We start from the raw sequence: 6,577 nt of genomic DNA on the forward strand, positions 1-6,577 counted from the left end.
CATGAGAAGTAATTGTAGAAACACAAAACCAACAGGCTTCAAGGTACCACAACTGTTGCTGCACATGCTTCCTCACTCCACAGGCTTTAGAAGATTTCAGCAGAGAGGCTTAAGGCAGCCAGCTGTCTTGGCATGCTCTTCTTGCAAGGAGGTACTGAGACAGCAAATTGTGTCCAAGTGGCAGATAATAGCCTGGTATAAGCCTAGGCAATAGTCTTGTTTTTCTGTGTCTCATTTTTGTAACAGAAGAGTTTACCAGACCACAGCCTGAGTCTCATCACACACATCCTGCAGTTCCAAAATGCGTTCACAGAGTTTGTAACAGAAGAGTTTACCAGACCACAACCTGAGTCTCATCACACACATCCTGCAGTTCCAAAATGCGTTCACAGAGTCTTTTTGGAGGTCTTTCATATGTACTGCCGCTTATCTTCCTGTCAACTACTTTAAAACATTTAACACATGACTTTTTTGGGGGAAATGTCCACTTGACAGGCTGTATACAAGTATAGGTCTTTGGCTGTGGTTAGGTAGAGAAACTGTTCTAGAAGTGAGTGGGACGGATTCGAAAAAGCAGAAAACACCCATTTCTGATGAGCATAAACGCCATATAGCCTACAGAATGCACCAACATCATTGTCATGGCCCCAAAAGGTATACGTTTCTTTATCTACCTAAACGGTAAGCTTCAGAAATATGAAAATCGTATTACTGATTTTGAATGTGTAAAATATATCAGGACAACAATAATGTTAAACCAAAACATGAAAATCTGAGTCCAATGGAAAAGTACGTGGAAAAATCAAGTCAAAAGACTGCGACCCAAAAATCAACACAAACAAGATATCCAACATAACTTGCTTCAAAAACAATTTTTTCAACTGTTTCCAATTCTTCATAACTATTGGTATATGGAAGTGTTTGAATAATAAACCGATGGGGAATATACCAAATACGAGCTGCTTGTAGTTTATATAATGCAAATACATGGGTTTTGTTCTGGCTAATGCTCCCCCCCCCCCCCCAACCCTCCTACTCTGGCCACAACCCGACATGATTAAAACAACTCATCTCAGATCTATTAATCAAACACTGAGCGTCCAGTGAGTGCTCTGAGAAGCAGCAGCCACATGGCGCGGAGGTTAAATTTAGCAATCCTTGGACCTTTCAGCAGTCAGAAGAGGCACAAAGTGCAACCCACAAATGTCAAACACGAAACCTGGTCAGGCTTACTGAAGAGGCCAAACGACCTGGCCTGTGGGAACGAATGCCAGCACGCGTGTTACGCAGCCACAAGCCACTCGCATTACTGGGGAGGGGGCAGTTAAGGCAGCGTTACATCGAATGTCTCTCATAAACGTTTATATCGTACAGTGTGGGAATATTTCCAGGAATTTTACCGTCTTTCTCTCTGTTCCTGTCCAGATTCATAAAGTTTGGATGTCGCCAAGTTGACCAGAACTGTCTGCCTCAGACAGACAGGGCAAGTGGCAGGTTTTTGTCAAGTATTACCTCTACAGAGGTAGCAGTGGTTAAACGCTGTTACACATACACAACATGTGCCATTTTAGTTATATACGCTTATGTCTTTGAATAACAACGGAGGATGCTCTGACCAGCAAAAAATAGTGTGGGTTGAATTGTTGACAGCTCAGTAACCCGTTTGAAATATGGAGATAATGGAAGAACACCTGTCAGAATGTTACTTGTTTTAGAAAGATTTGTTTATTACATATTTCGTCCGTTCATGGTGCTCTGTAAAACACGTTAGTGACACCTGGTGTATTTCATGCAATACGGCCCCAGAAATGTTTTGCCAAATGCAATGTATCTCCGTCACATAAACAAAGGCAATAAAAACACGCATTTAAGGATGCCCGCGATGCGCTTAATGAGGAAGAGATAGGAAGCTAGATGGCGGCTGCGCGCGTGCACACGCGCATAACAGCAAGCCTTGGGCCACAAGCAAAAGCTTGTTGTTGCATTTCTAAAGCCCCCACTCACTAAATGTCTCGCCAGACCAGCGAATACGCCGGCTCAGGCGAGACCTAAAAACATTGTGGACCAAGAATCAATGTAGTCATGGATAGACACGTTTTTCATGAGAGTTCAAAATAAAATTGAAAAGGAGGAAATTACATTACTAAAGAGTTTGGCAGGCACTTGTGAATTCAGGGACTTAACTGACTACTTAATAAGAGACCAGCAGATGAATTACACGAATAATCCCAGCGTACAAGAAAAATCACTTATAACCACAGGATGGGTCAATGAAAATGCGAGAGGAACCGGACAGCACAATAGAAAGACTATCTCATACGATGGATGTCAAAGAAACTTACTATTTTTCAACCCTCCCATGCCTCAACAATGGCAGACTAATGCCACAGTCCCCCAGGATAGGGCCTTGGGTTTAATCTTGTGGAATGTAGCAGGTTTGCGTGCTAAGCAGGAGACTTCAGATTGGGTAAATCTAGTGAGACAATACTTAATAATGTGCAGCCATGAGACATGGCTCTCGGACCCACCACACATAGACAGATGTTACTTACCATGTCCCAGCTATCTGAGCTGTGTGAGGCCGAGCAAATGGGGGCCTGGCAGATTTTTTATAATAGTGACTTTGGTGCACAGTAAGGTTCTCAAAATTGCCATATACTCTTGGCCACTTTGCAGAAATCCTTTGATTTGGTATTGGTCAAATTTTATTACAACATATCCGATTCCTCAGTAACCAAGATTGTGGACGGATCAGAGGATGCCCTACATAAGATCTAGAATGACCATGGAATTGAAGTTTTAATCATGTGGGTGGGAGACTCTATTACTGAAATGTGCGATTGTAGAGTCTCTGCATCATGTGGCGTCTGTGATGAATTTTCCCAACCCCTCATTAATTTTAAGCACACCCTATATGGGAATACACTGAATAGAGCGATTTTTGCCAATAATTTGATATTTGCTCAAGATTGTGGTATTGTGAGTTGGGAACAAATCCTGACACATATGGGGCCAGGCTCGAATTTCATCATTAACCATACATTAATGTCTAAGGAATTGCTACCAGTGTTTATTAGCTGCCAAGTTATGCCCCTCTGCATAAGTGATCATAACCCTTTAATATTGGAGCTTAACTTAGAGCTAACTGCGAATACCCCTAAAATACCGTAACACAGGATAGAATACAGCAAGAACAAAAATATGAGCATTAAGTGGGAGAAAATTGGTATGGAAGCCTTCCATAGAGGCCTCTGTATCTATTCAAACTAACATTGATAAGGTCCGGCAAGATGACTTAGATCCAGTAGATGTTATACAGGCCTATACATCCTTAAATAATGATATGGCGGCAAGACTAATTAAAAACGCCGCAAAAAACAGTAATAGCCAAGGTGGTCAATCAATCAATCATAGGCATTTATAACGCGCACTCAAGGGTCTCAAGGCGCTTGGGGGGGCGGGGGGGGGTCCGCTACTGCTCGAACAACCAGGTCTTGAGCTTCTTCCTGAAGGAGAGGTGGTCTTGGGTCAGGCGTAGGTCGGGAGGGAGGGCGTTCCAAGTCTTGGCGGCCAGGTGGGAGAAGGATCTTCCTCCTGTTGTCGCTCTGTGGATGCGGGGGGGCGGCGGCGAGGGCGTGACTGGTCGAGCGGAGGTGGCGTTTGGGAGCGTAGAAGTTGAGGCGGCTGTTGAGGTAGGTCGGGCCTTGGTTGTGTAGGGCTTTGTGCGCGTGGGTGAGGAGCCAGAAGGGGATTCTTTTGTTGATCGGGAGCCAGTGCAGGTCTCTCAGGTGTCTGGAGATGTGGCTTCGTCTGGGGACGTCGAGGATGAGTTTCGCCGAGGCGTTCTGGATCCGCTGGAGTCTCTTCTGGAGCTTGGCGGTGGTGCCGGCGTAGAGGGCGTTGCCGTAGTCCAGTCGACTGGTGACGAGGGCCTGGGTGACCGTCTTCCTGGTCTCGGTGGGGATCCACCGGAAGATCTTACGTAGCATGCGCAGGATGTTGAAACAGGACGAGGAGACGGCGTTGACTTGTCTGGTCATGGAGAGGGAGGAGTCCAGGATGAAGCCCAGGTTGCGTGCGCGGTCTGTCGGTTTGGGTGCGTTGCCCAGGGCGGGGGGCCACCAGGAGTCGTCCCAGGCAGAGGGTGAGGAGCCCAGGATGAGGACTTCCGTCTTGTCTGTGTTCAGTTTCAGGCGGCTGGTCGTCATCCACTCGGCCACGTTTTTCATCCCTTCGTGTAGGTTGGCTCTGGCGGTGGCGGGGTCGTTGGTCAGGGAGAGGATCAACTGGGTGTCATCGGCGTAGGAGATGATGTTCAGGTTGTTTTGGCGTGCGATGGCCGCAAGGGGGCTCATGTAGACATTAAAGAGGGTGGGGCTGAGCGAGGAGCCCTGAGGGACGCCGCAGATGACTTCCGTGGCTTCTGATCTGAACGGGGGCAGGCGGACTCTGTGTCCTTCCGGTGAGGAAGGAGATGATCCATTCCAGTGCCTTCTCGATTCCGACGTTGCTGAGGCGCTGCACTAGGGTGCGGTGGCAGACAGTGTCGAATGCCGCGGAGAGGTCCAGGAGGATGAGGGCCGCTGTTTCTCCGTTGTCCAGCAGGGTTCGGATGTCGTCGGTGGCAGCGATGAGGGCGGTCTCGGTGCTGTGGTTGACCCGGAAGCCTGACTGGGATGGGTCGAGGGAACCCGTCGTCTCGAGGAAGGCTGCCAGTTGCTTGTTGACGGTCTTCTCGATGACTTTGGCTGGAAACGGGAGGAGCGAGATGGGGCGGTAGTTCTTGAGTTCGGTGGGGTCCGCCGTTGGTTTCTTTAGTAGAGCGCTGAGTTCGGCGTGCTTCCAGCTCTCAGGGAAGGTGGCGGTGTCGAGGGAGGTGTTGATGATGTCCCGCAGGTGGGGTGCGATGACAGCGTCGGCCTTGTTGAAGATGTGGTGAGGGCAGGGGTCGGTTGGGGATCCGGAGTGGATGGAGTTCATCGTGCTGATGATGTCTTCGAGGTTGATCGGTGTCCAGGCGTTGAGGGTGGTGGTGGGGGGCGTTGGTTTGGTCGTGGGGAGCGTTGGTTGTGTTCTGAAGCTGTTGTGTATGTCAGCGATCTTGTTGTGGAAGTAGGAGGCGAGGGAGTTGCAGAGGTCTTGCGATGGGGTGATGTCGTTGGTTCCGGCGTTGGGGTTGGAGAGCTCTCTGACGATGTTGAAGAGTTCCTTGCTGTTGTGTGCGTTGTTGTCCAGCCGGTCCTTGAATGCTGTTTTCTTGGTGGCATGGATCAGTTGATGGTGCATTCGGGTGGCGAGCTTGAGGGTGGTCATGTTGTCCGGCGTTGGGTCTCTTCTCCAGGCTTTCTCGAGGGCACGGCAGTTCTTCTTGGAGCTCTTGAGTTCGTCGGTGAACCACGGGGCTTTCTTGCTTCCGGGTCTGCTGGGCGGGGTCCTCAGAGGGGCGAGCTCGTCCGCGCAGGTGGAGATCCATTTCGTGAGGTTGTCGGCGGCTTGGCTGGGGATCGGTGAGCTGGCGGGAGGGTGCTGGCTCAGGGATGCGGCGAGTTGTTCGGCTGTGATCTTGTTCCAGCTTCTTCGTGCAGCCTATTGCTGGTGGTGGTGGACCGTGGTTCTTTTGAAGGTGAAGTGGATGCAGCTGTGGTCCGTCCAGTGGAGTCCAGTGGCGTGGCTGAAGGAGATGTCTTTGCTGGACGAGAAGACGGCGTCGAGTGTGTGTCCGGCGAGGTGGGTGGGGGTGGTCACCAGCTGCTTGAGTCCAAGGGTGGCGAGGTTGTCAAGCAGGGTGGTGGTGTTGCGGTCGTTGTTGTTCTCCAGGTGGAAGTTGATGTCCCCGAGGAGGATGTAGTCAGCGGAGGGGAGGGCGTGCGGGCTGATGAAGTCGGCGATGTCTTCGCTGAATTGAGTGCGTGGTCCCGGGGGTCGGTAGATCAGGGTGCCTCTGAGGGTGGTCTTGGGGTCGGTGTGGATCTGGAAGTGCAGGTGTTCGGCGGTTGTCAGGGTGTCGTCGGCGTTGGTCGAGATACGGATGGTGTCCCTGTGGATGATGGCGATGCCTCCTCCAGTCTGGTTGTCGCGGTCTCTCCGGATGATCTTGTAGCCCTCTGGGATGGCGATGTCGGGCGCTGAGGAGTCGTTCATCCAGGTTTCCGTGAGGAAGGCAACGTCAGGAGCTGTGGTGTCGAGGAGGTTCCAGAGTTGGACGGCGTGTCTGTGGACGGAGCGGGTGTTGAGCAGGATGCACTTGAGGTGGTTGCTGCTGGTGTTCGGCTTGGCGGGTGCTGGTGCGGGGCAGGTCCGGATGCAGGTGAACTTGCAGGTGAGGCAGGTGAAGGGTCTGTGGGTGCGTCTCGGAGTGGCTCGGTAGCACCCGGGGGTTCGGCCGGTGTTGAGTGCATTGAGGGTGGCGGCATCGTAAGTCCGGCGGGTGGGGTGGCCTCTGCGGGGGCCAGGGGTTCTGGCGCTGGGCGCGGTCCAGGCACGGACGGGCGCAGACGGGCTTACCTTTGGCGCACCTTCGGCGCTCAATCGGTGCTCCCGCTGCGGGCGGTCGCTCTGGGGGCGTCATAAGAGGGGA

Source organism: Triturus cristatus, chromosome 3_2 (assembly GCF_964204655.1).
Source record: "Triturus cristatus chromosome 3_2, aTriCri1.1, whole genome shotgun sequence".
NCBI classification, from domain to species: Eukaryota; Metazoa; Chordata; class Amphibia; order Caudata; family Salamandridae; genus Triturus; species Triturus cristatus.